The 10,711-nt window shown below is 38.6% G+C and overlaps 1 pseudogene; it reads right to left on the bottom strand.

Annotated features, from left to right (window-relative positions):
* Positions 1-3,605: 3,605 nt before the first annotated feature.
* On the bottom strand, positions 3,606-4,662 carry LOC115304538 (annotated as a pseudogene).
* Positions 4,663-10,711: the final 6,049 nt, after the last annotated feature.

Here is a 10,711-nt window from a genome sequence, read left to right as displayed (position 1 = left end):
GCAACTCTCTTTTAACCACACAAAGAACTGCCACTCCAATTTCCCAAGTGGCTGCACATCATACCAACAATATAAGAAGTTCCCAATTTCTCCAAATCCTCACCAATGCTTGTTATTGTTTGTCTTTTTTAGTATAATCATCCATCCTAGTGGATGTGGAGTGGTATTTCATTTTGATTGGTTTTGATTTATAGTTAGTTCCCCCATGACTTCTGATGTAGAGCATCTTTTCATGCATTTGGTGGCCATTTGTACAGGTATCCTCCACTTTTTGAAAGTTTGAGTTAAGCCATTTTGCTTTTTATATTTTTATTTTTTAAGGTTCCATGCCCAGCATTGGAGCCCAACACGGGGCTTGAACTCACAATCCTGAGATCATGACCTGAGCTGAGATCAAGAGTCGACGTTTAACCAACTGAGCCAGTCAGGTGTTCCAAGTCAATTTGCTTTTATGAAAGATGTGTATTAGTCCCTGTGTTCACTAACCAAAAGAAATCTGAAAAGTATTTTTGCTTTCATGTAAAAAGGCAAAAAGTGAAAATAGCATTCATCATGTTTTGCAGTGAGCCATTTTTGAGGCAGTGCCCATCCTGAGCAGCAAGAGAGGCCCCACCAAGCTCCTTTCTTGGGAACTACATTCAGCATCTCGGCATCAAGCTGCCACAACTTTGAACTGTGTCTGTGAGCTTCTGTGCTTTATCTCTATTTCATGCATCTGTTAGCAAGATGTGTCTTAAGGTATTAGGCAAGCCTAAGTAAGGGAGGTTATTTTGGTGGGTTTGGGCTCAAGAAATTTTCCATGGAGGGGTGCCTGGCTGGCTCCGTTGGTGAAGCATGTGACTCTTAATCTTAAGGCTGTGAGTTTGAGTTCCACATTGAGTGTAGAGATTACTTAAAAATAAAATATTTTTTAAAACTTTGTCCATATACAGGCACCAGCAGTTGACTCAGTCTGACTCTTGGTTTGGGCTAAGTTCATAATCTCACAGTTGTGAGTTCGAGCCCCACATCAGGCTCTGTGCTGACAGCGTGGAGCCTATTTGAGATTTTTCTCTCTCTCCCCACCTCTCTCTCTGCCCCTCCCCCTACTCACATCTCTCTCTATCTCAAAATAAATAAATAAACAAAAAAAACCCTTTGTCCATATAAATTAATGGTAATTGTTTTAAGTCATTTTGACTTACAAACAAGATTTCATAGGACTGTTTTCATTTTTGACAGCCTGGGAAACTTGTATATCTTCTTTGAGAAATGTTTATTTGAATCCTTTGCCCATTTTTAATTGGGCTATTTGCCTTTTTATTGTTGAGTGTACAGGTTCTTTATATATTCTGCATACAAGTCCCTTATCAAATATATGAGCTACACATATTTTCTACCATTCTTTGAGTTGTCATTTTACTTTCTTAATACTATCTTTCAAAAAAACCTTTTTAATTTTGATGATAAATTGCTTTTATAAAAAAGCCTCTAGAAATCTGTATCCAGAATAATGTTTTCCTAACACATAATGAATAGTTTCAAAGAATTTTATAGCAGGTAGGAAAGTAATTCAGGAGCGTATTACAAGACGAACCTAAGAACCTAACTGATAATTAAAGCAAGAAATATTTTGATGGCTAGGAAACTAAATTTCACATAGTTAATATATAAAAGTAAAGGCTGTGTAATATATTTAGACCTCTTTTCATATGTGTAAATGCACATAAAGCAGATTGCAAGAAGTCATTTTATAAACAAAAGCCAGAGAAAAGTCTGCTTGCCCCTAAAACTGACTAAGTTGAACTGAAGGGAAAACCGAGGTGATTACTCACTCAGGTTAACAGACTGGTGTCTATAAATGACAAGAGGATATATTAAGAAGTCATTAACTTTATATACTGAACTCTTGCTAATGATATTTTAATAAAAGTTGCTCTCGAAGTAAACCTTTCTGGCTAATTTCTCTTCTCTCTTTGGGATCATTGGTAGTTAAAAAAAAAAGGAAACCACTAAATTCAACATGCATCTGCAACTTTTACAACAGTTCATGTGGAGCATGCAAAGTTAACAGCTTATAAATTCTCCTTACCTCAAAAAAGAAAATGGGCATAAAGAAACTATGAATCACTGTTGTGATCACTCCTGTTAAAATACTTCTTCAATATACTTTGGACTATTAATTTCCTTCTTGTATATACATTTTATCTTTCTCTAAATAAACACAAAGACACAAAAAGAGAAGGAATGGAATAGGAATTCGGGTAGGCAGATGAAGCTTAAGTAACACGGGGGCTCTTATAGGTAAGTTTGGAGGAAGTCTCTTTAACTTGAGTCAGTAACACAGGGGAGAAGGGCCAGATGAAGGCAGAAATGTATTCTAAGCAGTCTAGTCAAGAGTTCAGAACTTAAGCGGAGCTCAGGTAACAGATACAGGCAACAGCAGAAAGAAGGATCTTAACACATTTTGTATGCTTTATATGCTTCCCTATTAAGGAAAGAACTTTTATGTGTTTCTTGTTTTCTTTTTCAATTTTTTAAAGATTTATTTATTTTTGAGAGAGAGAGAGAGAGACAGTGTGTGCATGGGGGAGGGGCAGAGAGAGAGGGAGACACAGAATCCAAAGCAGGCTCCAGGCTCCGAGCTGTCAGCACAGAGCCCAATATGAGGATCTAATTGACGAATGGTGAAACGGTGACCTGAGCTTAAGTCAGACACTTAGCCAACTGAGCCACCTATGTGTTTCCTGTTTGGATTCTCAAATCTGGTTTGAGTGTGCAGTGCAGGTCAGTGGAGTACCTGGATGAAAGGAAGAGAATAGCAGTTTTTGACAGAAACTAATCGTGACAGGCATTGATGGCTGGGTATCTGGGAGAGTTTCTAAAATTCTGGAGCCATGCATATTCTCTAGTAGGTTCTCTAACTACATTGGAAAATAAAGGATAAGTTGAAGAAATCATTTTACTGGCATCTACGGAAAAGCAGTGTTGCCAAGTGGCATTAACATTCAGTAGATCAGTTAGAATGTTTTGGCTATTGGGGCACCTGGGTGGCTCAGTTGGTTCAGCATCTGACTTCGACTCAGGTCATGATCTCACAGTACATGAGTTTGAGCCCTGTGTTGGACTCCCTGTCTGGAGCTGACAGCTCAGAGCCTGGAGCCTGCTTCAGATTCTGTGTTCCCCCTCTGTCTGTCCCTTCTGCACTCATGCTCTGTCACTCAAAAAAAAATTTTTTTAAGAATATTTTGACTATTAATATTGGATAAAGTCCACTCGTACTGTGAATAATACCCAAACAATAAGGAAATTTCTTATGTCATATAACAAGGGAGTTCAGAGGTAGGGCTTGGTTGATAGATGCAGTTACATAACAATGTCATGAAGGACCCAGTGTTCTTTCATTTCTTTATTTTGCCATCTGTTTACTTTGTAGCTCTTTGTCAAGAGCTTCATCCTTTAGGTAACAACTTCATCCTCAAGCAATAAAAAGATGGTATCAGAAATTCTTGACATCATAACCCAGGTATGCCAACATGCAGAGAAAGAATACCACTCTCAGGAGTGAGGAAGTATTTTATTTATTTATTTATAGTGGAGGAAAAAGAATCAAGTTTTTTATTTATTCATTTATTACATTTGAAGTATTCCTCCATGATATCCTTGGCCTGAGACCCTTTGCCATAGTCCTTAGCCACGGAGGGGAATAAGCTTAGAAATTCTCTGAGCTTGAACCAATGGGTTAACAAGGCAGAAAGAATTAGAAAGCCATAGGATGAACATACCCAAGTTTGGGTAAATAAAATTAGGCCAACAGGGCAAAGCCCCAGTACAGCACAAAGGTATAGGACAATAGCAGAAAGCTTTTACAGTAAGGAAGGGCCAAATTAGGTGAACAAGTAAATGGGGCTATAGACCTCAATAGGGTGAAGTTGCCCAGAGCAGAGCTAATTAGAAAAGAAAGATGTCTTGTTGACCCTGAGGTAGCAAGCTCTGTCTTTGTTGTCCCCTGGGCCAGTTTAGGTAAACAGAGGTGGGGCCTCATGTTTGCTATAAACAACCTTCCACCCACCACCAGAATCTTGCTTCATATTGACCTAAACGCCTTAACACTGCATATCTACAAAACCCCCTTTCCCCCACACCCATGAGTTAATGTTCACAGTTTCATTGTCTCTCTGTGCAGGCCCATCATGCTTGTAAGCCTTCTGATCCTATGAAAAAACAGAGCAAGGACCCTTACTTGAGGCTCTTGTCTCCTCTCGGACATTAGCCTCTCTCGCATTTTCAATCCTGCATCCTGCTCTCTTGCTGAATAAGAGAGAACTCCAGACCCAGAGTCTACAACAAACCACCACACAAATGCAACCAGCCACTTCACGGGGTTTTCCCTCTCTGTCAGTGTTATAGAGGCCTACCTAGCTTCCCTAGTTTCCTGTTGTCATCAACCTTAACTTGGTTGATCTGGTGTTCAGCACAAACGGCCTCCACCGACTTGACATACACAGGCTCATCATTGTTGGATACAAACACACAACAATGGGCTTGCTGCTTGTCTAAGGCTTTGGCAGACTTGCGAATTCCACGTGCTAGGCCATCGTGGATGAAGGCAGTCTTCAGCACCTCTTGAAAAGCAGTACTAACCTCCACTACACCTCCAGCATCAATGCCTTTCTCGGCCATGGCTGGCCTTGAGTTGTAGGTGGAGCCAAATTTGGACTGCACTGAAGCCCCCACTCTGCATAACTCAGTGGCAGGGAAAGAGCAGGAGTGAGGAAGTATTTCTATGAATCCTGGCACAATTGTTCACATGAGAATTTGTAACCAATTATTGGCAAGGCAATAGAATAACTATGACTAGTTTAGACTAGCCATCTGGTGTGGATTAAATTTCAGAGTAATTATTTATATTCAGTAAGATTTAAGATATTGCTTTTGTTGGGGTTTCCTTAGTTTCTCCTTAAGTTGTCCATAAGTTACTGTAAATTATAATTATTAAATAATATCACTAAAGAGATACCTATTAATCTTTTTGTTCATCTGTTTTGGTAAAGAGCTATTTCTCCCCTCAAGCTGTGAAGCCATAACTGAGGTGTATTTCTTTGCTAACCTATAAGGAAATGGATATCTGATAGTTGGCTTGTAAACCATCAGATAAAATGATGAAAAATGTCTAGGAGATAAATGAATTCATATTAACTATGGCATACACATATGAAACAGTTTAGTCACATTTAATTCAGGGTGACTGAGGTTCAGAATTAATGCTATAATTTCATACTATTGAACTCAAGACAGCAGGGGGTGGGAGAGGGGCATTGTGACCTTGTCTTGATTCCAGAAAGACAGACAGTAAAATTATACAGTGTCACTTGAGCTTATCTAGCATCACTATAAAGACTACAAGAACCAGGCAGTGAAGGGCGATGGGAAGTAGTTCATTATCTCTGAGATTACAAATGGCAAGCTTTTAGGTGAACAGTCACACTGTTCCTGTACATCAGCAGGCCTGAGTTAATCGTGCTGCATATGTGACAGGAGAAGGCCTAAACCTTGCAGGTGGGCGCCTGGGTGGCTCAGTCGGTCAAGGATCTGACTTCTGCTCAGGTCATGATCTCACAGTTCATGAGTTCCAACCCCACATCAGGCTCACTGCCATCATCAGAGTCGCTTTGGATCCTCTGTTCCCCTCTCTCTCTGCTCTCCCCTCTCTCAAAAATAAATAAAAGCATTAAAAATGAAGGAGGAGGAAAAGGAGGAAAAGAAGTAGTAGAGGTAGTAGTAGTAGTAGTAGTAGTAAAGAGATTAAAGAAGTTCAGTTCCCACCAAAGATCCAGGCACCTAACCTAGTTTGTTTCTACATTCCTGGCAGGCCAAACAAAGGTATGACAGCAATGTACTATGAAACACTCTATAATTCTTAAATGAAAGCACTGAAAAGAATTTTTTAAGGGAGGTTATTTTTCACACATGTTGAAGGGAAAGGTGAGTGTACAACTTCTAAAGTGAAAGAAAAAAATACTTTGAAATGTAAGGACCCCATGTTTTCCCCTTGAATAATTGATTTCATTAGATATATACTTATTGAAGTGATTTTCAAACTTTTATCATCATAACCCACAATAAGATATACATTTTACACACACATACAAATATACTTTGTATATTTTTTAAACTGAAACAAAAACTCAGGAAATGATAGTTAAACTTTCTAAGCATTTCATAGTTCTTATTCGATTTCATTTCAATATAAGTGCTCATTGAGGTACCTGGGTAGCTCAGTGTGTTGAGCATCTGACTCTTGATTTTGACTCAGGTCATGATCCCAGAGTTGTGGGATCAAGCTGCGAGTCTGGCTCCACAATGAGCATGGAGCCCGCTTAAGATTCTCTCTCTCCCTCTGCCCCTCTCCCTTGCTTGCTCTCTCTCTCTCTAATTAAAAACAAGTGCTGATTGACATCCAGTAAATTGATTTTATGACTGAGTAATGGGTCTGATCTGGGGTTTGAAAAGCATTGTTCTAAGGTAAATGGAAAAAGAATGTTCTGACTCCCTAATACAAGTCATGCTTCTGCTCCTCCTCAACATACAGTGGAGGGAAGGAGCCTATTCCATACACAATGGTGAGAAGTGGCTGGGCTGCTTAACCCCCAACTTGGATGTCAGAGTTCTACCTTCCCTTTGGGAAGCTCATAATGCTGCCATAATCAAGCTGGACTCAGGGAGACCTACTCCCTTTTAGCCTCTGGTCCCAGGCAAATAGAACCCTTCCCTGAATTCCCAGTGCCCTAGTTGTATCATGTTGAAACATTTAAATAAGATTTTACCAAAAGCTGAGAGACAACAAGAGGGAAATGAACACAAAGAGTAACATGAACCTAGACAATGTCTAGTAAGATAAGGCTCATTTATCTTCAGCTTTTACAGAGGCCACCTTTTCATTTCCTTCTGGGAGGGCTTTGAAATGAACTCTCAGTAAACAAGAGAGTAACTCCCAGCCAAATACCTGCAGTTCCCCCTCCAGATCCTGTAGTTTCTGGTTTCCTATTTATTTCCCACCTCTTCTGATACTCAGCACAGTGGAAGTCCAAATCTTTGGTTGAGGCCTTCACTCCCAACCTCAGGAGTAAGACCTTGCTCTGTGGCTTTATCCTTCTCAGACTATAAAGCAACAACTTTACATTTTTGTAAAAGATATATATAAACTCTTTTTGTGAGTACCCAGAATACTAATTAAAATAAACATGTTTGAACTTCCAGAAAGTGAATGAATTTACCCTAGCCCTTTTTTTTAAACGTGTATTTATTATTTTTGAGAGAGACAGAGAGAGAGAGAGCATGAGCAGGGGAGGGCAGAGAGGGAGGAAGACAGAATGAGATGCAGGCTCCATGCTCTGAGCTGTCAGCCCAGAGCCCAACATGGGATTCAAACCATGAACGTTGAGAGCTCCACCCTGGCCCTTCTGAAATATGATAAACTCAGATGGAAGAGACATAATTAGAGCAGCAACACCATGCTTCTCAATTTTAGCCTCCCCTCCTTTTTTCCTTTTTTTTTTTTCATGTTTGTTTATTTACGTTGAGAGACAAAAAGAGCAAGCACTGGGGAGGGGCAGAGAGGAGAGAGAGAATCCCAAGCACTGACAGCACAGAGCCTGAAGCAGGGCCCAATCCTATGAACAATGAGATCATGACCTGAGCTGAAATCAAGAGTCAGATGCTTAACTGACTCAGCCACCAGGCACCCCCACCTTTTTCCTTCCTAAGAGTACAGAGTTTAAAGTTAAGTAAGTATGATGTCCAATTCTCCTTACCTTTAAGGGCAAGTTTCTTATTCTCTCTGAACCCCAGTTTACTCATCCATAAGATGGACTAAGTAGTACTCACTTTCCGGAATTGTAAAAAAGAATTAAGGGGGGCCTGGGTGGCTCAGTCAGTTAAGCATCCAACTTTGGCTCAGGTCATGATTGCCTGGTCTGTGAGTTCAGTCCCTGTGTCGGGCTCTGTGCTGACAGCTTAGAGCCTGGAGCCTAATTCAGATTTTGTGTCTCCCTTTCTCTCTGTCCCTCACCTGCTTGTGCTCTGTCTCTCTCTCTCTCAAAAATAAACATTAAAAAATGTAATAAAAAAAGAATTAAGTGAGCTAGTCCTGATATATGTATAATTCACTCAGCAAATGATCAGTAAATAAGAGCTGTTGCTTATCTTAGGCCTGTTGGTGACAGACTAAGAAAGCAAACATTGTCAACTCCTTGTTTAACAACAAAATCATTTCAGACTGCCTATTTCCTGGTCTGAGGTTCTCCTTGGGGAATCTCTAGATATGCCTGTATCTGCATACAGGATACTGCTGGTGTCTTCTGGTCTGCTAAGTCCTGCTACAATAGAAATTTGATTGTAAGTGTAGTGGATACAAAAGAAGACAAAAGGGAAAATATAGGCATCCATATGTTTCTTTCTGTTCCTACCACGCCCAACTTAACGCCTCAAGAGTCTCTATTACAAGGAGTCTGTGTCTCCAGTCCACCCCGCCAATAAAACTTGTGATGCCAGATGGATTTCCTACAACACAGTTCTAATTGTGCCACTATGATGCTCAATAAATTTTCTTGACTTCCCACAACTGACCAAAGGAACTCTGAACTATATATTTTATTTGTGTACCAGATAAAGTAAAAGGCTCTAATGTGTTTTCATTTTTTTAAAGTTTTTTTAATGTTTATCTATTTTTGAGAGACTGAGAGACAAAGCATGAGCAGGGGAGAAGCGGAGAGAGAAGGAGATACAGAATCCGAAGCAGGCTCCAGGCTCTGAGCTGTCAGTATAGATCCCGATGCAGGGCTCCAACCCAGGAACCATAAGATAATGATGTGGGCTGAAGTCAAACGCTTAATGGACCAGGTGACCCATTGTTTTTGTTATTTTTTAAAAAAATATTAATAAACCGATTTTTATTGTTGAAGTCAGTTTGCTTCCTTGTATTTGTATTTGTCTTAGACTGGATGGTAGGTACATAAGTTTTATCTTTTTGTTGTTATTACTGAAGTAAGCAGTTAGTCCTCATTTCCCCCTTCCACGAACCCTGTTCTTCCTACTCTGGGGAACCACTCACCTGTTTTCTGTCCTTAAGAATTTGGAAGTGCTGGTTATTTCAATAAATGGAATCATGTAATATGAAGCCTTTTGTGTTTGGATTCCTTCACTTAGAACAATGTTTACAAGGTTTATCTATGTTGTAGCATGTATCATTCTTTTTTATGGCTGAATAATATTCCACTATATGGATATACCAACTTTTGTTTATATACTTATTTGGGTTATTTTCTCCTTTTGGCTACTGTGAATAGTGGTGTTATGAGTATTTGTGGGCAAGATTTTGTTTGAATACCAGTTTTAAATTCTTCAGATTATATATCCAGGAGTGGAATTGCCAAGTCATATGGAATTTCTATATCTAACATTTTGGAAAACTACCAATTTGTTTTGCAAAGTCACTACACCATTTTACATTCCCATTAATAGTGTATAAATGTCCTGAATTCTTAACACCTTCACCAACATTTGTAATTCCCTGACTTTTTTGTTATAGCCATAATAGTCAGTGAGAGATTTTGATTTACATTTCCTTAATGATTACTGATGTCATTGAGTTTTACATGTATTTTTGGCCATTTGTATATATTTTTTTGAGAAATGTTTACTCAGATCTTTTGCCTAATTTTAATTGGATTATATTTTTTAGTATTGACTTGTTAGCATTCATTGTATTCTATATACAAATCCCATATTCAATATTTTCTCCCATTCTGTGGATTATCTTTTTACTTTATCAATAGTGTCATTTGAATCAGAAAAGTTTTTAATTTTGATGAAGCCAAATTTATCTATTTTTTTGTTTGTTTGTGCTTCTAGTGTCACATCTAAGAATGAATTGACAAATTGGATGTCAATAAGACTTATCTCCATTTTTTTAGTGTTTATTTTTGAAAGAGAGAGAAAGAGAAACAGTGCAAGAGAAGCTGGGGCAGAGAGAGAGGAAAATTTTTATATATAGTCATTCTTTCACATGTGGCTATCCAGTTGTCCAACATCATTTGTTGAAAAGACTCTTCTTTCTCCATTGAATGGCCTTGGCATTCTTCTCAAAATTCAGTTCACTGTAGGTAGATGGGTTTACTTGTATTTATGTATTTATTTTATACTTCTTTAATTAAATTTATTCCTCTTTTTTTAAGATTTTCTTTTTAAGTAATCCATACACCCAATGTGGGGCTTAAACTCATAACCCCAACATCAGATTCTCACACTCTACTGACTGAGCCAGTCAGGTGCCCCTCATTAAATTTTTTCCTAACAATTTTATTCTTTTTGATGTTATTATAAATAGAATTTGTTTTAAGTGGGCTCCACAACCAACATATGGCTTCAACCACAACCCTGAGATCAAGAGTTTCATGCTCTATGGGCTGAGCCGGCCCTATGTCCCTTAAAATAGAATTTTCTTAATTTCATTTTCTGAGCATTCTTTGCTAGTGTCTAAAAATACAATTGATTTTTATATATTGCTCTTGTGTCTTTCAGCCTAGTTTATGAACTCATATAGTTTCTTTGCTGGATTTTTTATTATCTATATATAAGATTATATCGTCTGTGAATATAGTTTTACTTCTTCCTTTCCAATTTGGATGCCTTTTATTTCTTTTTCTTGCCTAATTTTCTGCTAGAACCTTCA

This window comes from Suricata suricatta, chromosome 1 (genome assembly GCF_006229205.1).
Source record: "Suricata suricatta isolate VVHF042 chromosome 1, meerkat_22Aug2017_6uvM2_HiC, whole genome shotgun sequence".
In the NCBI taxonomy this organism is placed as follows: Eukaryota; Metazoa; Chordata; class Mammalia; order Carnivora; family Herpestidae; genus Suricata; species Suricata suricatta.
The sequence above is the reverse complement of the archived record's forward strand: the minus strand, read 5'-3'. Positions and strand labels throughout refer to the sequence as shown.